The sequence below is a fragment of the Hydra viridissima genome, unplaced genomic scaffold, assembly GCF_058129835.1.
Source record: "Hydra viridissima isolate aposymbiotic clone 2 unplaced genomic scaffold, HvirCarnegie_v1 scaffold_16, whole genome shotgun sequence".
Classification (NCBI taxonomy): domain Eukaryota; kingdom Metazoa; phylum Cnidaria; class Hydrozoa; order Anthoathecata; family Hydridae; genus Hydra; species Hydra viridissima.
Window position 1 is genome coordinate 6,805,835 of NW_028324315.1, and position 23,258 is coordinate 6,829,092.

The following is a 23,258-nucleotide window of genomic DNA, read 5'->3' on the forward strand; positions in this document are numbered from 1 at the left end:
TACCTATCCATCTAGCTATTGATATAAATATTTATTTATGTATATATAAGTTTGTAAGTATTTGAAAGTATATATAAGTTTGTAAGTATATATAATTTTGCAAGTATTTGAAATAAAAAAAGTCGACCTTGTTGATTGTAGATTGTAAGTAGAAGATTGTAGTGGAAAATGTTCACTGGATATGGGTTTAAAATTTGCCTGGGTTTAAATATGGGTTTAAAATTTTAAATGAGTAATATATATATTTGTCTTATTAATACTAGCAATAAGCAACCCGTAATACGGGTTATGGTCGGTCTGTTAATTTATAGCGGCTGTTTTCCACAATTTAAAGTTGCGAAACCTTAACTAATAACCTTTTAGAAAAACCCCTTCAAATTAAAAAAATTGAACCATCTGTAAAATTAAAATGAAAAGTATGCGGAGGTAAAACAATTTACCAATTATTTAACATTGAGTAATTCACAACTGACATAGATCATATCAGTGTAAGGCAGAACCATTTTCCTCGATACTAAGTTCAACACAATATGTTTTTAATTACTAACACAAAATAACACTTTATCATGCTTTAAATTGACGAAAAAATAAGGCTATATTCTTGTTATATTTTTTATAACATGAACTTTAATTAGTAGGATTAATATTAAGCGAACGTAAATTATACATGATTTATTAATTTTTTGGTATCCCCTTGATACGTTTTTCTTTACAACAGGAAATTTTCTTTAAAACGTTAAATGCACACCACCAAATAAATTTATTAAAAGTAACTGACCATAACTATATATGGCACTAATCTGACCATTTTTATATATATGTCCTCTGTTTCAATAGCTTTTAGTAAGCGGTAATTTACTACCATTTACTAAAAATTCCTTTTGTTACTCGAAATTAATTCTCTTAAATATTTTGACACTAATAAAGGACCTCCCTTCCCCGTTTTTGCCTTAATGGTGGTCAGGAGAATAGTTACTTTTATTAAGAGTAGTCAAGTTTTTGATGAAGACCTTTTACCAGAATAATGAAATGTAAAACAATGATTTACGTGTATAAGAATTTTTTCTTTTTAATATTTATAATAATTTAACATATATAAAAATTTTTTCTTTCCTCAAAAGTGTTGCAAATGCAAACTAAGCTAACTAATTAGTTTAAAATCTTATAAAGTTTAAGTAACTCGATATTTGAAAAATGCGCTAAACTACAATATTAACCACCCATTTAAAAAGATTCCCTAAATTACGTACAGCAAATTATTAGGCTTAAAATAGAGAAAACTTTAAAAAAATTGAACTAATTGCATACATTTATATCATTTTAACTGACCAAAATTTACAATAAGAGGTAATCAGGTTTCTTTTTATAAATCGTATAAATGCGTCAATCGTAAATCCTAAAGAAAAAAAAAAAGGAATTATGATACTATAATTACAACAAAAAAAAAATAAAACACCACATAAAAACTGAAAATCGATTTACCTATTTATAGTAACCCATTTTGACATGGTAGTTAATATAAACATTTATCGAAAATGTAACAATAAAATCTGTTTCGAAGTACAAAAGGATTAACAATACTATATATACACACACATAAAAAAACCAATTTAAGATATAAATTGCATTTTTAGCATAATGTTGTCTTGGCTTTCAGTAAATAAATAAAAGCAGTTAGTACCAATAATGAAACAACCTATTATTCATTTTTTACAATAGTCACCAACATGAAGGTGTCTAATGTTAAAAATGAATACCAACACAAAACATCACAACAATGACACATAACAATAGAATGTTTACATCCTTGATCCTAAAATCCAGTGAAGATAACAAACCAAATTAAAATATGAAAGGCAAAATTAGAAAACCATTTTAAAGTTAACTATATCTATCTTTTTACTAAACATATAAATACATAAAAGTATATTTGTTTTTATGTTCAATATTAGTTATTCAATTACTTCAAATTTAGGACATGAAAACACCCTAGATTTAAAGATCAAGGTTGCATACTCTCATACACATTACGCTAAACATTAACAGACATTATTATGTGTTTTGAGAATAATTAAAAAAGGCTAGACAACACAACCTAGCTCCAAAGCAGTAACTCCGCCTGGCACTAAATGCTGCCAAGTCACAACTCTTCTTTAAGTACATCGCGTGGCTGGCAAGGTTATCAATCTATAACTTTAAATAACATCCATACCCCTATTTTCCTTCTGATAACTAAAATAATAAAAATAAAACTACTAAAAAAAAAACTAAAACAAACAAAATATAAACGATTAAAAAAATAAAAATCCATTCTACTTTAAATCCTTTCTACTTTATCTAATAAAAATTTAAATCCTTTCTACTTTATCTTATAAAAATGTATATATAACTATTTCATATACTTACTTCAATTATAATATGATCTTAGCGATGATTATTTATCTTAATATGATTCTTTATGTAATATATCTTAACTAATGATTAAATTCCAAAAGGAAAAAAGTTAACTCGCTTCATGGATCTTTCTCCAATGGCCGCGTGCATTTTGAGAACGCGCTCTTTCAAAGCCTAGTAACTAATGACGAAACGACGTTAAACATTAAACAGTTTAATTAAGCTAGGGATTCTCGAAACGTTTCGGGAAAAATCAATCGAGAAAATTGTTACGTTACGATACGAGAGGTTTCGATCAGTTACGAGAGCGATTTCGAAAAATCAACTAATTTCTCGTAACATTTCGGTTACGTTACGGGAAATTCCCGGTTGTTACGAGAATCATTACGAGAACGGTTTCGAGTTTCTCGTAATGATTCTCGTAACAACCGAAACTCATTTTTCCCAAATTTTCATTTTCTCATTACGAGAATTATTTGTGTTTCGGGATATTTCGGGATATTTCGAGTTATTTCGAGTTCCCAAAATGATTTGCAAAAAATTTGATTAACCAGTTAATCAGTTGAAGGACGCATTTTTAGGACATTTGACGAGCGCAACAGCTGAATTTCGATACATATCGAGAAAATGAAAAAAATATTAATAAAAAATTTTCAATGGTCATAATTTGCTTTGAGGATGGTTTGCTTTTGCAATGTGACGTAGTTTGAAGAAGTGATGAAGTTAAAGAAATAGTCAAATCGCGAAACGTCACAGATTGTTCGGGATCGAACTCACGACTTTCTAATAACGGGACAAATGCCTCAGACCGCTCGACCATTGAAACAGTCTAATAAAATTTTAAAAAAATACATTATTTAAATTATACATAGTACATTTACTTTTTAAAAAATTAACAAAAAACTGATGAATATAAATACGTTAAGAGATGAATATAAATACGTTAAAATACGTTAGCTTTTCTACTTTAATGTAAAGTAATACACTACAATAGTTATTGTAATTGTTTTCATTAAAACAATACAATAGTTATTGTAATTTTATTTCATTAAAACAATACAATAGTTCTCGAATTTTATTGTATTGTTAGAAGAAAAACAATACAATACTTATTGTAATTGTTTTTCATCACAACAATACATTACTAAAGTAAAATTTTGTTATTGTTTCTGTAATGCTTGAGTCTTCTGCGGCTGAAAATTCAGCCACTTATAGACTAAAAATTGCTTCTGCGGCTGAAAATTAACGCATGCGCAAAGTTACATCGAGATGACAAATAAATGATAACATCAAAAAAAAACTAAATTCTCAAAAGATTTTCCAATCGATAGGTCGCTCATTGTATTTTTTAAATTATCTTCAAATTCTCTTCAAATTCCTAAAAGATATCTCACAATGATATTTAAGTTAAGAAAATGAAGTAAATTAATATGAATACTTGCGCATGCGTTAATTTTCAGCCGCAGAAGCAATTTTTAGTCTATAAGTGGCTGAATTTTCAGCCGCAGAAGAATTAATCTTCTGTAATATTACGATACAATTTTATTGTATTGTAATGTGTAATTGTATTTAATTTTTACAATTACAATTACAATAGTCCTAACCCTAGTCTTGATAAGTAATATAATAAAAGACTTTAAATTGATATTTTCAACCTTTAATTGTGTTTTTTAAAAAAAGAAAACAAAATTCAGCTGTCGCGCTCGTCAAATGTCCTAAAAATGCGTACTTCAACTGATTAACTGGTTAATCAAATTTTTTGCAAATCATTTCTGGAACTCGAAATAACTCGAAATATCCCGAAATATCCCGAAACACAAATAATTCTCGTAATGAGAAAATGAAAATTTGGGAAAAATGAGTTTCGGTTGTTACTAGAATCATTACGAGAAACTCGAAACCGTTCTCGTAATGATTCTCGTAACAACCGGGACCCGATCGAAATAAATTTCTCGAAAGTTTAAAAACTTTACTCTCGTAACTCAAAAACATTTCGAGAAGAGTTCCGTTACGAGTCTCGTTTCGTAACGTATCGAAACAAAAATAGTTTCGAGAATTCCATGCTTAATTAAACATTAAGGGTGGAATGCAAGAACCGAACTTCAAATTTGAAGTCGAACTTCAAACCTAAAGTGCGACTTGAGCGAATGCACAAAGCGAACTTCAACTCAAGTCAGACTTGAAAACCGCTAAAAATAGACCTTTTTCAAGTCTGACTTCAAGGGTGGAATGCAAGAACCGAACTTGAGTCAAGTTCGACTTGAAATCTCAAGTTCGACTTTGTCAAGTCAGACTTGAAAAATTGACTTGAGCGAATGCGTAAACGAGACTTGAAAATTTCAATTTCGTGCTTGAGAAAGTCGAACTTGAAAAATAGACGAGGCGTTGAATTCAGGGCGTTTATCGGAAAATGCACTTCGCAACCAATAGCGGTAATGCATATTTTTACGGGAAAAACCTTTTACTGAAACAAATTCCGTGTAATGATATTTGTATAGTATACGATTAAATAAAAAGTTAATAACAGTAATAAAAAAAAAAGTTCTTGCTATGTATTTTTCATCAGAAAAACAAATTCATCTTGGCACTTTCAGTTCCAAATCCTAAGTTGTTGGTAAACAACGGTTGGTCATATGTACCACTTAAGTGATCAAGACAATTTCTCTTGATTTCTCCATTTTAACAGATTCCATTTGAATTAAAATACATGCAAATGTTCTAGAAAATGCAGAATCTTATTTTGACGCTTTTTGGGGATGATACTATACTACAATGTATTTTTATTTATCTTTTTACTAATACTTTAATGAAAATAATGGTTTTTTTTTTAAAAACACTGAGAAAATTACTTTAAACAAAATTAGTTTTCTCAATACTAATACTACATAATACTATGTGTGTGTGTGTATATATATATATATATATATATATATATATATATATATATATATATATATATATATATATATATATATACCTACACATATATATACCATTTACATATGTAAGTATACCATTTACATATGTAAGTCAATAGAGATCACATATGAAGACAGGTCTTCTGAAATTATTGGGCCACTTATAGAAACAGAAAAGAAAACTTTTAAAAACCATTGATAGCATCTTGCTCATTAACACATGAAAAAGAACAAAGTTTAACGTTAAACAAAAATCTCTTAATAAAAAAAAATACAAAAAAGCAATATAATGAAATTCATGATCTTGATAAAGAACTAATGCAAAAACAAATAGAAATAGATGATATAAAAAAAAACTCTCTCCAGAAAAAGCAACAATACAAACAAAACTTTGTGAAAATTTTCACAGTTAAAATTTTCACAAAGTTTTAAAAAAGCAACACAACAGAATTATTCTATGTGAGGATTATTATTTTCTAACAATATCAGATCCAAATTGTTTTTGGAATGTTTCAATTTATCACTTTATTTTTTATTGAAATTGTTTTTTTCATATATAATACTATTTTGAAATATAAAATGTAATTCTTTTGAAATAATATGTAGTATAAATATTTAAAAATAATGTTTTTGTTATTAGACCCTTTATCCATTATCAGACACAAATTTTTTTTAAAAAAAATAAGTCTGAAATTTGACTTTTGCTTTGTTTCTGCAAAAATATCTTTAGTGAATGCTTTAGCACCACATTCTTCATTGCTATTTTGTATTTCATTGCCTCCACAATAATCATTTTGTAGAAGGGCAATGTTGTGAAGCACAAAACAGGATATTATTATAGCTATGGAATTTTGCAGTTTTGTTCCTAAGGGAATGTTAAGACAAGGGTATTGTTTTTTTTTGATATACCAAAACAATATTCAACAACAACATTCAACATGGGTGTACTTCTCATCTTGTAATTGTATCTGATTTCATTTTCATTTTTGGGTTAGAAAAAGTTGTCATTAAATATTGTTTATAAGGATAGCCAGAATCACCTGAAACATGAACATGTTGGCGAGCTTCTAAAACTTGTTTAATAGCTGAGTTAGCAAAAACAAATGAATCCTGAACAATTCCAGGCCATTGAACACAAGCAGATAAAATTTCATATGAAGCACCTGCAATGACCTGGCAATTCAAAAAAAAAATCCCTTTTTGTTTCGATAAATTTCTGCGCTTTCTCCACAAGGAATTATTATAGGAATATGTGTTCATTAATTGCTTCTATACATCCTGGGAATCCTTGAATTTGGTAAAATCTAAATAATGGTTGATAAATATAAATATTTTCTTTATCTAAGAAAAGTTTGAAGTTTGTATGAAATAGCAAAATCAGATATCCATGAAAACTTATAAGCACTTTTGCTAAATTATCAAAAAATCAGCTTCTGTTGAAAACTTTATGTACTGATATCTTTTGTTAGCCATTTGAATTGAAATGTTCTAAACCACTGGACAAACAGTTGAGTTTCAGCTCTTCCAAATCTCCTATTATTCTCTAAAAGAGTTTATTTATTGTTATAATCATTTGTTGGTATAAAATGTTGTTATTTAAAAACGTAATGTAAAATCTACAATAAGAAGGTGCCATTTTCTGATACCGTTTCTTGAATATCTACTCACTTGGAATGAACCAGTAGCATAAAACCGAAATGCAATAGCCAGTTGTTGTACAGTTGAAAGAGGGCACCCTCGATTGTTAACATTGTTGTTAATAATGTCATTAGCTAATATTAAAAAGGTTTTTATTGGAAAATCTGTAGCACCTTTTAAATTCTATACCGTGGTAAACTTCTAAAGGATTAGCTCTGTCAATAATAAACCTTGGTATGTGACTTGGCATATTTTTTCTTCTTCTTCTTCTAAAATTCAGCTCATACCGATTCATTTTTGAACATTTAAAAAAAAGTTTTTTTAATACTTCATGTAATTGTGACTACTTCTCATGAACTCTCTTTTACTCCTTTTACACGTATCACCTCTTTGTATAACTGCAACTATTTATTACTAAATGGAATTTACTTTTATACTGTATCACAAAAATGTGCCTTAATCAACAGCCTTTTATAATGCTAGGATGTTCGACATTTCAAAAAGCTAATAAACATTTCTAATGGCATCAAAATATGACATGTTGGATCATTACATACGAGTTACAGGATGTTTTAAAAGACACACGTTTTCAATGTTGGTATTCAGTTTTCTGTAATGAATTCATTGACATATATACTTTCACAATGTAATTTTTTAATTAATCACGTCAATATACCCAAGTAACTACTTTTGCTTGTTAAAAACTCATTTTCATATTTGCAAAGGTTGTAATAAGTTATATAGTTATAGTAAAGTTTTGTTACGCATCAGCAAAATGATAATGGCGGTCTGTTTTTTTTTTCAAGTTTGGTTTCAAGATTGGTCTGGAGCAGACTTGAAAAAATGACTTGAAAATTCAAAAATTCTCGTTTTTCAAGTCTGACTTCAGTTCAAGTTCGCTTCTTGCATTCCGTTCAAGTCAGACTTGAGATTTGAAGTCTGACTTGAAATTTCAAGTCGGGTTCTTGCATTCGGAAGGAATTTTTGCTCTCTCAAGTCTGGTTTGAAGTCAGACTTGAAAACGGTCTATTTTTAGCGGTTTTCAAGTCTGACTTGAGTTGAAGTTCGCTTTGTGCATTCGCTCAAGTCGCACTTAAGGTTTGAAGTTCGACTTCAAATTTGAAGTTCGGTTCTTGCATTCCACCCTTAGGGTGGAATGCAAGAACCGAACTTGAGTCAAGTTCGACTTGAAATCTCAAGTTCGACTTTGTCAAGTCAGACTTGAAAAATTGACTTGAGCGAATGCGTAAACGAGACTTGAAAATTTCAAGTTCGTGCTTGAGAAAGTCGAACTTGAAAAATAGTCGAGGCGTTGAATTTAGGGCGTTTATCGGAAAATGCACTTCGCAACCAATAGCGGTAATGGATTTTTTTTTACGGGAAAAACCTTTTACTGAAACAAATTCCGTGTAATGATATTTGTATAATATACGATTAAATAAAAAGTTAATAACAGTAAAAAAAAAAAGTTCTTGCTATGTATTTTTCATCAGAAAAATAAATTCATCTTGGCACTTTCAGTTCCAAATCCTAAGTTGTTGGTAAACAACGGTTGGTCATATGTACCACTTAAGTGATCAAGACAATTTCTCTTGATTTCTCCATTTTAACAGATTCCATTTGAATTAAAATACATGCAAATGTTCTAGAAAATGCAGAACCTTATTTTGACGCTTTTTGGGGATGATACTATACTACAATGTATTTTTATTTATCTTTTTACTAATACTTTAATGAAAATAATGTTTTTTTTTTAAAATACTGAGAAAATTACTTTAAACAAAATTAGTTTTCTCAATACTAATACTACATAATACTATGTGTGTGTGTGTGTGTGTATATATATATATATATATATATATATATATATATATATATATATATATATATACCTACACATATATATACCATTTACCAGTGTTTGGAAGAACGCGTTCCAAAAGGAACGAGTTCCTGGATCTAGTTCCTTTTATGAGGAACGAAGCTTGGAACTGGGGCCAATGATATAAACATAAAAAACGAAGTTTTTTCCGTAAAACACGAAGTTTTTACCGTAAAAAGCGAAGAAAAAAAAAGTCCATTGCTATAAACATTCAAAAAACTCCGTTTTTAAGATAAAAACTTCGCTATTAAATCCAATGCTATAAACGAACAAGGGAATCGCCTTTTCAGATAAAAAATGCGTTTTTTCGAAAAAAAACTTCAGATAGATTTTTGATCTCAATTTTAGATATTTTCTTCGTGATTTTTGGCGGCCATTGTTGGAACAACGTTAGCGCTTCAAAATCATTGAACATTCTTTGTTTGTGTTTTTATGCAGATATTTTATAGATAAAGCTTAAAAGGATTTTGGTAACTTCATAATAAACTAATTACTTAAAATCTGCATTTAATCGATTATTCAGTTCCTTGTTGTGCTTCGTTAACAATGCATGCATGAATTTAAAATTCCATACTTATTTATGAAGGTTTTCGATAGTAATTCTGGTTAAACAAATTTTTCATAGTGTTTGACTAAAGAAAAGTATAAAGAGTTGATAAATATGCCATATAATACACAAATACACAACAAAATAATACACAAATACACAACAAAATAAAATGCTGTTTAAAGAACTTAAAATGTTACTAGCAATAAAGATCAGAGAAAACAAAGAGGTTCTTCTTGGGAAGCTTAGTATGTTTTAATTAGCAAACTATTTAAATAAAAATATGTATTGCTACATTATATTATATATATATATATATATATATATATATATATATATATATATATATATATATATATATATATATATATATATATATATATATATATATATATATATATATATTTACAAATGTTATAGTATAAGTATGTAATATATAGTATATATTAACATAATATAAGTATGTAATCAATCAATCATATTTCTAAATAAAGATTTTACATTCGAGTTTATATACAAATAGTTATAAACTAATGTAAAGTAAGCTACTAACAGTGCTAATGATATATAACAAGGGTAATAATAATGGCAATTTAATCATTCTATTCAAAAACAGCAGAGATATATTACAGTATATAAAATTAACAGTGATAACATGATGTAATGTATAGTACATATCAATTTTATATATATCTAAATATATATATATATGTAAATATATATATACTTCCAATAGTTTTATTAACTTAATACACTAACATTGAAAATAGCTTCTCCTACACTGTATAATACGATAAATTGTGTTGGTAAAGATTCCATGACAGTCTCTGAGAACATGAAAAAAAACATTTGTGCCAATAAAATGAAGAAATGCTTAGTATAATGTTGCAAATTGCTTAGTATAATGTTGCAAATCATCTTTAAGCCTAGTTTCTAAAAAATCTAATACAGCTCTTGGGACTCGATACTGCTCTCGAAAAACGTTGCCAGAAACATCTTCGTTAAAAAAGCGACCATTAAACTAAAATGATATTGAAAAACAAAACAAAAATATAATTTCTGCGCCTATTTAGTATGATTTCTGATTTTCTTCGATAAAAAATCATTAAAAAAAAAAATATATATATATATATAGTAATTTTAAGTAATGTTTTAAACACCAACCTCTCGAGGCAATCGGTGGCGAAGCTCATTTTCTGCAACTTCGAAATCTAAGTCTTCGCCCGAAAAAATTAAATTCATGTTCCTACTTTAATTTTACACAGCTTTTTTAAACACCAAATACTAGAATGTAAAAATATTCATAAAAGTAGAATAGACAGCACAGCATACTTAATGACTAATAAAATTCATTAATTAGGCCTAATAAATAAAAATTACAATAAAAATTACTATTATATAACTACTATGTATTACGGATAAAAAAGTTCGTGAATTTTAGTGACGTATACGTTTTATGCTTTATAGCAATGGCCGAAAAAAATACAAACAGCGATAAATTCTTCGAGATTACGAACTTTTTTTCGTACGTGAAAAATTGCGTTTTTACGAAAGATTTTTTTTCTCGAAAAAAACTTCGAATTGTTTATAGCATTGGCCCCAGGTTCCTTTTAAAATAATGGAACGAGGAAGGAGAACGAATTCTTTTTTTGAAGGAACGTGAACGAAAAGTAATAGTTCCTTAAAAATTTATAATTTTGCTTTTTGCAAAATAGTTGTTTTTAAAGTTCAAAAAGAAAATGATTTATATTTTGATAATCTCCAATCTAAGTTCGGACTCAGTTGGCCACATGTACTAATTTTTGAATTAATTCTGATAGTTTAAAAATTAGTATATGTGGCTAACTTAATCCGAACCAAAACCGCCTAAAATAAATTAACATAAAATAAAACGACTTTTTAATGCAGTTTTATTTCACGTGGTTATAGTTGGCAAAATGAATCCGATTACTGATATTGTCAGTGATGTTTCAGTTATTGAAAATGTTAGCAATTGCGCATGTAATAGTAATACTGAAGTTAGTGGTAAGTTTTTATAAGACATGCTGTTACTTTTTATCTAATTTATAGTGCATTGACTTAAGTTTATTATTTTTAAAGTAATATTATTAGCTAACGTCCTTGGCTTAACTAAAGTCACAAGTCTATGCAACAAAATTTCTCATTATGCTTAACACTATTTAATGTTTTCATTTTCTCTTAGATGAACGTTTGCCTTGGAGCGGTTTAGAATCATTTTTTGTATTCAATGGAATAAATGGCAATAATATAAATGCAAAATGTGTTTTGTGTGGCCCTTTAGGAAAAGAAATAAGTACAGCTAAAAATACATCATCTAATCTAAAACGACATATTAAGGTAAATAAGTGTTAGTGTTTCCTACTATTTTGAATTTAATTCAGTTTACTTACTTTGAATTATGTATGAAATAAAATACATACTTAGCATGCATAGTATCGTTCTATGTACCTTATACAAGCGGATGCAAAAAAGAAATTATTGTAAACATTAAGAAACTTGAATAGGTGCATATATTGGTACACATGTAAATTCAATAATTACACCATGTTGAATAAAGAATGTAATTCTTTGAATTTGATGAGGTTTCAAGTTTGATTTACTTATTAATAAAAACTAATAATTTAAAATTTTTCTTTTTTTATTAGAGAATTCACCCATTCAAAATGGTTGCTTTTGAAAAAGCTATAAATGAAGGTAAAAAAAATGCTTTTGTTAAAAAGAAAAAATTAAGTTCATCAGAGAATGTGAAAAAAGGAGTGGTGCAGTCTACTCTTGAGAAATATGGAACCGATAAAGGAAATGAGCAATTTAAATTAAATCAAAAAAGTTTAGATCAACTGGTTGTAAATTTTATTGTTAGTGAAACACAACCCTTAAATATAGTTGATAAACCATCATTTGTGAATTTGGTGAAGTTAGGCCTTCCTAAAGACCTGAAGATTATTTGTAGTAAAACTTTAAAACTACGTATTAATAATCTGTATTTATCAATGATTGAAGATATTACTTCAACACTTGGAGATGTTATGTATGTTGCAACCACAGCTGACTGTTGGAGTAAAGGTAAAAGAGGTTATATTGGGGTGACTTGTCATTGGATAGATCAAAAGACTCTCCAGTGCATTCAATATCTTTAGCATGTAGTCGCTTAAAAGGAAGACAAACATATACTGTTCTGGCTAATGTTTTGTATAAGATTCATACAACCTATAAAATACAAAACAAGATGCTACAACAACAGACAGTGGTTCGAATTTTGTAAAAGCTTTTAAATCATATCCAATTTCAAAAAATTCAGAGAATGAGGAAGATAGCAATGATGATGATGAAGATAATGACAATGACAATTTATGTGATGAGAATATAAATTTATATGAAATTTTGGACAAAAGTAGTCATGAACAAGAAGAGAATGACTTATTTGTTCAGTTACCACAACATTTTAGATGTGCTAGTCATACACTAGACTTAATAGCAAAAAATGATGTTGAGAAAATGGTACAGGTTTCAGAAACTAATTTTAAGAAAATTTATAGGAAAGCAATGGGCAAGTGTTCATCATTATGGAGTAAACAAAATATATCAAAAAGAGTTGCTGAAAAAATTCACAATATATTAGAGGTTTATTTAAAAACGCCAAACAAAACAAGATGGAACTGTACCTATGATAGCTTATTACAAATTAAAAATATTTTTTTAAACTCTAATGGACATAACAAAATGAGCAATATAATGGATTTCTGCGAAATACAAAGATTCACAAATCAAGAAATTCAATTAATTCATGAATACTGTGAAGTAATGACTCCTCTTGCCCAATCTTTAGACTTTTTACAAGGAGAAGAATCAATGTTCATGGGTTATTTGTTGCCGACACTTTATGCTTTGGATAAAAAGTTAATTATTTTGCAACAGAAAAATATGAACTTTTGTGGTCCACTTGTCAACACAGTAAGAACTTCAATTTAAACTCGATTTAGTTCTATTTGGGAAAAAAAAGAACTAATATTAGCATCTTGTTTAATACCGCGTTTTAAATTATTATGGCTTGATGGTGTCAAACGTTTCACAGCAGAAGCCTGGTTAAAGTCTTTGTTTGAAAATGTGGATCTTAGTTCTACATCTTGTGAAATCGAATCCTCTTCACATATAGCAACAGGTTCATCTAAAGAAGACTTTTTCTGTTTACCAGTTGAAAACAACTTAATTACAAGTTCTGGTATTGAGGAGTTGGAGTTATATTTAAAATCACAGTCAAAAGAGTTAACTGTGCTATTATTATACCCAGCAGTATTGAAAGTTTTTTTAGAACTTAACACACCTCTTCCGTCGAGTGCTCCGGTTGAACGGCTTTCTTCGACAGGGTCTAATGTGATGACTGAAAAAAGACATACATTGTGTGGCTCTCTATTTGAAAAATTAGTTTTATTGAAACAAAATAAAGTTGGTGTCTAAAATTTTCTTTCTCTTTATACTTTTTACTTGTTTTCTAAATCTTTATTTTCCAGTAACAGTTTTATAATGCTCATACTTCCGAGCTGAAATTAGTATATCAATTTTATATGTATAATGTACATGCAGAGGCAGACTAGGCCGGCAGTACACCAGAAATATTAAAACACTTTTTAAAAGTAATGATTAAGCAAAGCACTATAAAAAAGCGCCTGCTTAGCGAAACAATAGATCTCTTATTTTGTATTAAATGTGCTATAAGTAACATCATTTACTATGTAAAAATAAGTTTAAAAAAAGGAACGAAGTAGGAACGAGTTCTATTTTTTGAGGAACGTGTAACAAGTTCCTTTTTTGATTAATGAACGAGGAATTGGAACGAGTTCTTTTTTTACGAAATGAACGGGGAACGGAACGAGATCCTTTTTAAAAGGAACTTTCCAAACACTGCCATTTACATATGTAAGTATACCATTTACATATGTAAGTCAATAGAGATCACATATGGAGACAGGTCTTCTGAAATTATTGGGCCACTTATAGAAACAGAAAAGAAAACTTTTAAAAACCATTGATAGCATCTTGCTCATTAACACATGAAAAAGAACAAAGTTTAACGTTAAACAAAAATCTCTTAATAAAAAAAAAATACAAAAAAGCAATATAATGAAATTCATGATCTTGATAAAGAACTAATGCAAAAACAAATAGAAATAGATGATATAAAAAAAAACTCTCTCCAGAAAAAGCAACAATACAAACAAAACTTTGTGAAAATTTTCACAGTTAAAATTTTCACAAAGTTTTAAAAAAGCAACACAACGAATTATTCTATGTGAGGATTATTATTTTCAAAGAATATCAGATCCAAATTGTTTTTGGAATGTTTTAATTTATCACTTTATTTTTTAATGAAATTGTTTTTTTCATATATAATACTATTTTGAAATATAAAATGTAATTCTTTTGAAATAATATGTAGTATAAATATTTGAAAATAATGTTTTTGTTATTAGACCCTTTATCCATTATCATACACAATTTTTTTTAAAAAAAAATAAGTCTGAAATTTGACTTTTGCTTTGTTTCTGCAAAAATGTCTTTAGTGAATGCTTTAGCACCACATTCTTCATTGCTATATTGTATTTCATTGCCTCCACAATAATCATTTTGTAGAAGGGCAATGTTGTGAAGCACAAAACAGGATATTATTATAGCTATGGAATTTTGCAGTTTTGTTCCTAAGGGAATGTTAAGACAAGGGTATTGTTTTTTTTTGATATACCAAAACAATATTCAACAACAACATTCAACATGTGTGTTCTTCTCAAGTTGTAATTGTATCTGATTTCATTTTCATTTTTGGGTTAGAAAAAGGTGTCATTAAATATTGTTTATAAGGATAGCCAGAATCACCTGAAACATGAACATGTTGGCGAGCTTCTAAAACTTGTTTAATAGCTGAGTTAGCAAAAACAAATGAATCCTGAACAATTCCAGGCCATTGAACACAAGCAGATAAAATTTCATTTGAAGCACCTGCAATGACCTGGCAATTCAAAAAAAAATCCCTTTTTGTTTCGATAAATTTCTGCGCTTTCTCCACAAGGAATTATTATAGGAATATGTGTTCATTAATTGCTTCTATACATCCTGGGAATCCTTGAATTTGGTAAAATCTAAATAATGGTTGATAAATATAAATATTTTCTTTATCTAAGAAAAGTTTGAAGTTTGTATGAAATAGCAAAATCAGATATCCATGAAAACTTATAATCACTTTTGATGAATTATCAAAGAATCAGCTTCTGTTGGAAACTTTATGTATTGATATCTTTTGTTAGCCATTCGAATTGAAATGTTCTAAACCACTGAACAAACAGTTGAGTTTCAGCTCTTCCAAATCTCCTATTATTCTCTAAAAGAGTTTATTTATTGTTATAATCATTTGTTGGTATAAAATGTTGTTATTTAAAAACGTAATGTAAAATCTACAATAAGAAGGTGCCATTTTCTGATACCGTTTCTTGAATATCTACTCACTTGGAATGAACCAGTAGCATAAAAGAAGAAGAAGAAGAAGAAATGTGCCAAATCACATACCAAGGTTTATTATTGACAGAGCCAATCCTTTAGAAGTTTACGACAATATAGAATTTAAAAGGCGATACAGATTTTCCACAGAAACTTTTTTAATATTAGCTAATAACTATACTAACAATAATGTAAACAATCGAGGGTGCCCTCTTTCATCTGTACAACAACTGGCTATTACATTTCAGTTTTATGCTACTGGTTTATTCCAACTGAGTAGATATTCAAGAAATGGCATCAGACAATTCTACCTTCTTATTGTAGATTTTATGTTTTGTTTTTAAATAACATCATTTTATACCAACAAATGATAATATACTCAAGTAACAATAAATAAACCTTTTTAGAGAGTAATAGGAGATTTGGAGGAGCTGAAAGTTAATCAGTCAACTATTTGTCGAGTGGTTAAGAACATTTCAGTTCAAACGGCTAACAAAAGATATCAGTACCTAAAGTTTCCAACAGATTCTTTGATAATTCAGAAAAAGTGGTTATAAGTTTTCATGGATGTCTGATTTTGTAAGTTCATACAAACTTTGAACTTTTCTTAGGTAAAAAAAATATTTATCAACCATTATTTAGATTTTACCAAATTCAAGGATTCCCAGGATTTATAGAAGCAATTGATGGAACACATATTCCTATAATAATTCCTTGTAGAGAAAGCGCATATCGAAACAAAAAGATATTTTTTTCTTTGGATTGCCAGGTCATTGCAGGTGCTTCAAAAGAAATTTTATCTGCTTGTGTTAAATGGCCTGGAAGTGTTTAGGATTCATTTGTTTTTGCTAACTCAGCTATTAAACAAGTTTTTGAAGCTTGCCAACATGTTCATGTTTAAGGTGATTCTGGCTATCCTTGTAAACAATATTTAATGACACCTTTTTTTAATCCAAAAATGAAAGTGAAATCAGATACAATTACAGCTTAAGAAGTACACACATGTTAAATGTTTTTGTTGAATATTGTTTTGTATATCAAAAAAACGATATCCTTGTCTTAACGAAACCCTTACGATACCCTTACGAAAAAAACTGCAAATTCCATAGCTATAATAATATCCTGTTTTGTGCTTCACAACATTGCCCTTCTACAAAATGATTATTGTGGAGGCAATGAAATACAAAATAGCAATGAAGAATATGGTGCTGAAGCATTCACAAGAGATATTTTTGCAGAAACAATGAGAAATCAAATTTTGGACTGATTTTTTTTTTTTTTAATTTTATATTATGGATAAAAAAATAGTGTCTAATTATGGATAAAGGTCTAATAACAAAAACATTATTTGCAAATATTTATACTGCATATTATTTAAAAAGAATTACATTTTATATTTCAAATTAGTATTATATATGAAAAAAACAATTTCTCTTAAAATAAAGTGATGAATTAAAACATTCTTAAAAAAAAAATTTGGATCTGATATTGTTTGAAAATAATACTCCTCACATAGAATAATTCTGTTGTGTTGCTTTTTTAAAATTTTAACTTTGAAAATATTTTAATTTCATGTTTTTTTTGTATTGTTTCTTTTTCTGGAGTGAGTTTTTTTTTTATATTAGTTATTTCTATTTATTTTTACATTATTTCTTTATCAAAATCATGAATTTCATTATATTGTTTTTTTGTATCTTTTTTAATAAGAGATTTTTTTTAACTTTAAATTTTGTTCTTTTTCATGTATTAATGAGCAAGATGCTCTCTTATTTCAAACAATGGTTTCTTAAAAGTTTTCTTTTCTGTTTCTATAAGTTTTTCTTTTCTGTTTCTATAATAATTTCAGAAGACCTGTCTCCATATGTGATCTCTATTAACTTTTATATATATATATATATATATATATATATATATATATATATATATATATATATATATATATATATATATATAATGTCGTATTGGCATTGAGAAAACTAATTTTGTTTAAAGTAGTTTTCTCAGTATTCAGTATTTGTAAAAAAATTATTTTCATTGAAGTATTAGAAAAAAGATAAGTAAAAATACATTCTAGTATAATATCATGCCCAAAAGGCGTCAAAATAAGATTCTGTATTTTCTAGAACATTTTCATGTATTTTAATTCAAATGGAATCTGTAAAAATGGAGAAATCAAGAGATATTGTCTTGATCACTTGAGTGGAACATACGACCAACCGTTGTTTACCTACAACTTAGGATTTGGAACTGAAAGTGCCTAAATGAATTTATTTTTCTGATGAAAAATAGATAGCAAGATCGTTTTTTTTTTTTTTTTTTTACTGTTATAAACTTTTTATTTAATCGTATATTATACAAATATCATTACACGGAATTTGTTTCAGTAAAAGGTTTTTCCCGTAAAAATATGCATTACCGCTATTGGTTGCGAAGTGCATTTTCCGATAAACGCCCTGAATTCAACGCCTCGTCTATTTTTCAAGTTCGACTTTCTCAAGCACGAACTTGAAATTTTCAAGTCTCGTTTACGCATTCGCTCAAGTCAATTTTTCAAGTCTGACTTGACAAAGTCGAACTTGAGATTTCAAGTCGAACTTGACTCAAGTTCGGTTCTTGCATTCCACCCTAAACATTAAGCATTTCTGTACTAATTATATTATAGAAGTCATTCAATTGAACGATTTACGATTGACAATATATTAAACAATCTATTTAATTAAACGATTTACGATTCATTTTAATTATTAGTTACTTTTTCTCATGTAAAACGTAAAGACATCGTAAGGAACATAATCAGAAATCGAAAAAACAGCTGTAAATAATTTTATACCATTTTATATGATTCTTTTTAAGTAACACATCGTAAATTGTTCAGGTTTTTATTCGATTAACCGTGTTCGATATATCGAACAAACTAATTGGGTTCGATGTATTGAACACGATGAGTTGTTCATGGCATCAAAGACGATTGATAAACTCATCTTTAAACGATACATCGTTGATCCCTTGTCGTAGTCATATTTTTCTAAGATGTTGATAATATGAGTTTTTGTTTAAGTTTTAGTTATTTTTGGCATTTGAGAGGGAAACAAACTATCTATTCAAATTCAACAATTTAAATCTGCAAACAGAAGATCTTTAGGTTTAAAGTATGCTTTTTTTTTAACATTTCGACTTTTTTCCGCAAATAAGTAAGTAATAAACCCCCGTGATTTTGAAAACAACTTTTCAAAGATGGGACCTTTTCTTTTTTCGAGATTAGATTTGAAATACAGCGGAAAGGTTTTTTCTTCCGTTTTTAATTCATCAAGTTGAAGCGTTCTTTAACCTTTGACAATTAGTTGAGTTAATTTTTTTTTTTTTGACGAAATAGCTATGTTTTGATTGCAGGCATGGCGTTCTCTACTACAGGCCTATTCATCTCACAACTGGATTTTATGGTGGGGGCCTATTTTTTTACCGGAAATAAAATAACCTCAGCTATGAAAAAATAAAAGTTACTTTGAATGTATTACCTAATAATTTTTTAATAAACTAAAAAAAAACAAAAAACTAATAACCTATAAATAATAAAAAATGAAAAAAAAAAAAAAAAAAAAAAAATTGCATTGACACACGTTTACATAATTATAATTTCACCGATATTAGGCTTCACTGTCTGAAAAACAAAGTTGATATTTTCTTGTAATGATTAGAAAATGGTACTAAACCAAACAAAGAATATCGGATGAATTTTGTTTAAAAAAAGGACAAAGTCAGAAAACAACCAGATGTTTAATGCGGGATCTTTGCCAGATCTTGGAGTGACAGTGGTACATAAATTTTTAAAAAAAATGTTGCTCAGTATTATACAACTATGTTCTTCTATATCCGAAAAATAACAGTTTGGTGTTTTCATAAGATAATTACTTAAAGATTTTCTGCAAACACGATCTTTATTTATTTGAAAAATTATAAAACAAAAAAAATGTCCATTGGCAAGAATTATCAGTTGGAATTTTTTAATCCACCACAATCCGAAATAGTAGAAAATGACCATATTTCTAATAATAGAATGTTGTTTGATCTAAAGTTAGTTTAGGTCCAATAACTGAAATATGTTCAATAACTGCAAAATTAATTCTTTTTTATTGTCCATTTGCATGGAACTTAAAAACCGAAGTATGTTATCAAACTAAAACTAGGTGTCAACAGTTACCATTCAATTACTAGTAATTTTTATTTGTTAAAGTAGAAACATTACACTTAACTCCATTATGAAATATTTCAAAGCTGAAACTTTCATAAACCCATTATTAAATGTATTTCTAATACCACTTAAAGATCTTAAGCAAAACTCTTCTGCTCTATATAGTTAAAGAAATGTAGAAAACGATTTCAAGATTGGCTGCTCCTGGGATTTGGCAATACTGACTTCTAATGTGCTATCTGAGCACATTAGGAGTCAGTATTGAGGTAAGAACTAAATTAGAGCTTTTATCCATGTTTCACGCTCAAAACTGTCTCTTGGAAATTGATACAATGATACTTTACTAGCTTCACTCGATATATATATTTTCACTTTGATAATAAGTGTGACAAGTATACACACAATATATTTCTGCATAGATTTAATATGAAGTTAAAAGATACATATTATTAATATTTAAGTTAATTCAAAAACTCCACGTTTAAATTACATAAGTTTATTTACATTACATCATAAAACAATAATTTACAATATATCGTATACGACATTACATTTTCTCTTTTAAAAACTAATCTGAACGTGGAGAAATAATTCTCTACTATCATAAAAAAAAAAGCCCCCACAAAAAAATCCGGTTGCGCGATGAATAGGCCTATAGTAGAAAACGCTATGATTGCAGGGCTTTTTATTTTGAAAGCGAGCTTCACGTGAAGCTATAGCATACAAAAGATAATTCGTTTAAAAATTTCTGCAAAAAAAGGATTAAATAAAGTGTAAAGATTAATATATTTGATAGAGCTCATTTTTTAAACAATCTTGTGAGTAATTTGTTCTATACTAATGGCCAGACGATCTAATTTAGTTTTCATGAAAAAAAGACAGATAAAGATATCAAACATGTAAAACCACGATTCAGTGGCATATATTTAAATGAAAGTGTGATAAGTGTTCATTTTTCAACGCGAAACTTAGCGTTTACAAATGGTTTTAAATTTAAATTCGGCTACAATTTCTAATCATAATGGGTAACTGTTTGGTAAACTTTAATGATGGAACTGAGATGGATGCAGTCAAAACAATAAATCAAGGTTTGGTTACTTCAAGCGCCGTCGAGAATACCAAATCATCAGCAGACGAAAAGTGGGAAAAAGTTCTAGTGAATGCAAAATCCTTGACTAAAACGAAAGAATTTGCAGTGCTGTTATCTTCATTAAATGATTATGTTAAAAGCATAATTATGAAGTGTTCGGATGATGTCTTTTGCTTTTTAAAAAAAGCATTTAGTAGCCTTGGTTCGATTTTGTTCTCTCCCATTGATTTTATGGCTAAACGTTTCGGAATAACAACATATACTGTTAAAGTTTTACTAATGTTCGGTCTTTTAATGATATTGGTGGCACTTTGCTTGATTTATCAACTTAATTTAATTAAACCATTATTTTTATGGCTTCAAGGTTTAAATTCTGCACAAGCTGCTTTAGCTGCTGGGGATTGTATTCCTGCATCGAAATGTTTAAAGGACATTAAGATTTTACTTTAAGGTGTTGTTAACTATTTTTTAACTGCTTCAATAAAAAGAGATTAAGTTTTACTTTTTTGCTCTAATACCAATCAACTTTTACCCTGTTTCTTCTGTGGTTTTATTTTATTACAGCTTCTTGCGGCTTTATCTGCAAAGCTTTGTCCAATACACACGCACCCAACAAATTTAAGGCGTAAGACCCCAACAAACTTTTTTAAAATTTCAACAAAAAGAAAAGAAAAATGTAAGTAACAACATTTAAAAAAATGAAAAGCAACTTTATTAGCTGTCATGGTTACCAATTAAAATGGTCAACATTCAAAAATATTATGCCACCCTTGCCATACTATCTCAGTAACCGAAAGCATTTAGGATATGAATTTTTGGCGAATGGTTAACAACATGTTGATCTACAAACTGAAAAAAAAGTATTTTAAAAGAATAAGTATTTGACTTACACTGAAGTTTTTAAAATGGTGCATTTTAAAAATGAAAGATCAAGCTATATATATATATATATATATATATATATATATATATATATATATATATATATATATATATATATATATATATAATTATTTATAAACAATTTATGCATAAATAATAAATTATGCATAAATAATTTTTTTTTACAATAGTGTAAAACTTTTAGTTCCAATTGTAAAACTCGATGAAATAAACACTTTTATTGAAATAGGATGGCTGGGAGGTCAATAAATTACATATTGAGAAAAACGCAATTAAATATGATATTTTACAATTACAACAAATATTTTCAGTCAAAATCTCATGTTGTCCAATTTTGATTTCTACAAAAAATTAGATGCTTTTTGTTCATGATGGAATAGCCTTGAAGAGTATATATTCCAGGAATCATATTCATCTTTTCAAATAAAAGAACACTGGCTTTTCTTCCAATATTAAAATTTGAAACATCATCATAAATTCCTAACCCAACTGTGTTAACAAAGCATACTTTGTTTTGGGTATACGCTGCCATATCATCCTATTAAACTTTCATTTTGATTTTGGGTCTAACCATAGAGGCATTAAGTTTGTAAAAACATTATACATTAGGCTACCTAAAAAAAATATTGATTTAGATAAAACATAGCATAAACATCTATTCTATGCAAGATAGGTATATATTGACACAACAATACAACAAAAATAACACAAAATGTTATTACTTCCAACTCAAAAAATTAAGGAAGTTTTAAAAGTATATCATCAAAATGAGATCTGTAATTGATGGTCATAGCAGCCGAGAGAAATTTCGGGCCCCGGAGAAGTTTTCTTAAGAGGCCCACATTATGATCAATTATATACCCAGGACCAAAAGAAGCGTACTCTGGTCATTAAAAATTAAAAATAAAAGTTAATCAAAGCTTTTAAAAGTCAAAATTATTTAAATCTTTTAAAAATTACTTTAAAAAATCAGTTGTAGACACACGGGGGCCCGGGAATCTTCCCCGTTCAACCCCCCCCCTCTCGGCGGCCATGTTGATGGTATATCCATTGTTTTTAACTGCCTTTTTTCATCTGCTACGCATAGACTCCACAAGTTTGTTAGTTTAAATTGTTTTATTTGTGACCGAGCAGTTTGAAGTTCCTGATGCAGTTCTTCATCATTTCTGGACCTACCATGCAAATGCACT

The 23,258-nt window shown here is 28.3% G+C and overlaps 1 long non-coding RNA gene and 1 pseudogene across 2 annotated transcripts; one reads left to right on the forward strand and one right to left on the reverse strand.

Moving 5' to 3' along the window:
- Window positions 1-1,300: 1,300 nt before the first annotated feature.
- On the reverse strand, window positions 1,301-2,222 carry LOC149877796 (uncharacterized). The gene is made up of 2 exons (XR_016448015.1): window positions 2,096-2,222; window positions 1,301-1,396 (listed from the first exon to the last, which is right to left on the reverse strand). It is a non-coding gene; the product is annotated as an uncharacterized LOC149877796 (long non-coding RNA).
- A 9,056-nt stretch (window positions 2,223-11,278) lies between these two features.
- Window positions 11,279-13,857, forward strand: LOC149877797 (uncharacterized; annotated as a pseudogene). The gene is made up of 3 exons (XR_016448086.1): window positions 11,279-11,404; window positions 11,583-11,737; window positions 12,046-13,857. The product of XR_016448086.1 is annotated as an uncharacterized LOC149877797 (transcript).
- The last annotated feature ends 9,401 nt before the right edge of the window (window positions 13,858-23,258 follow it).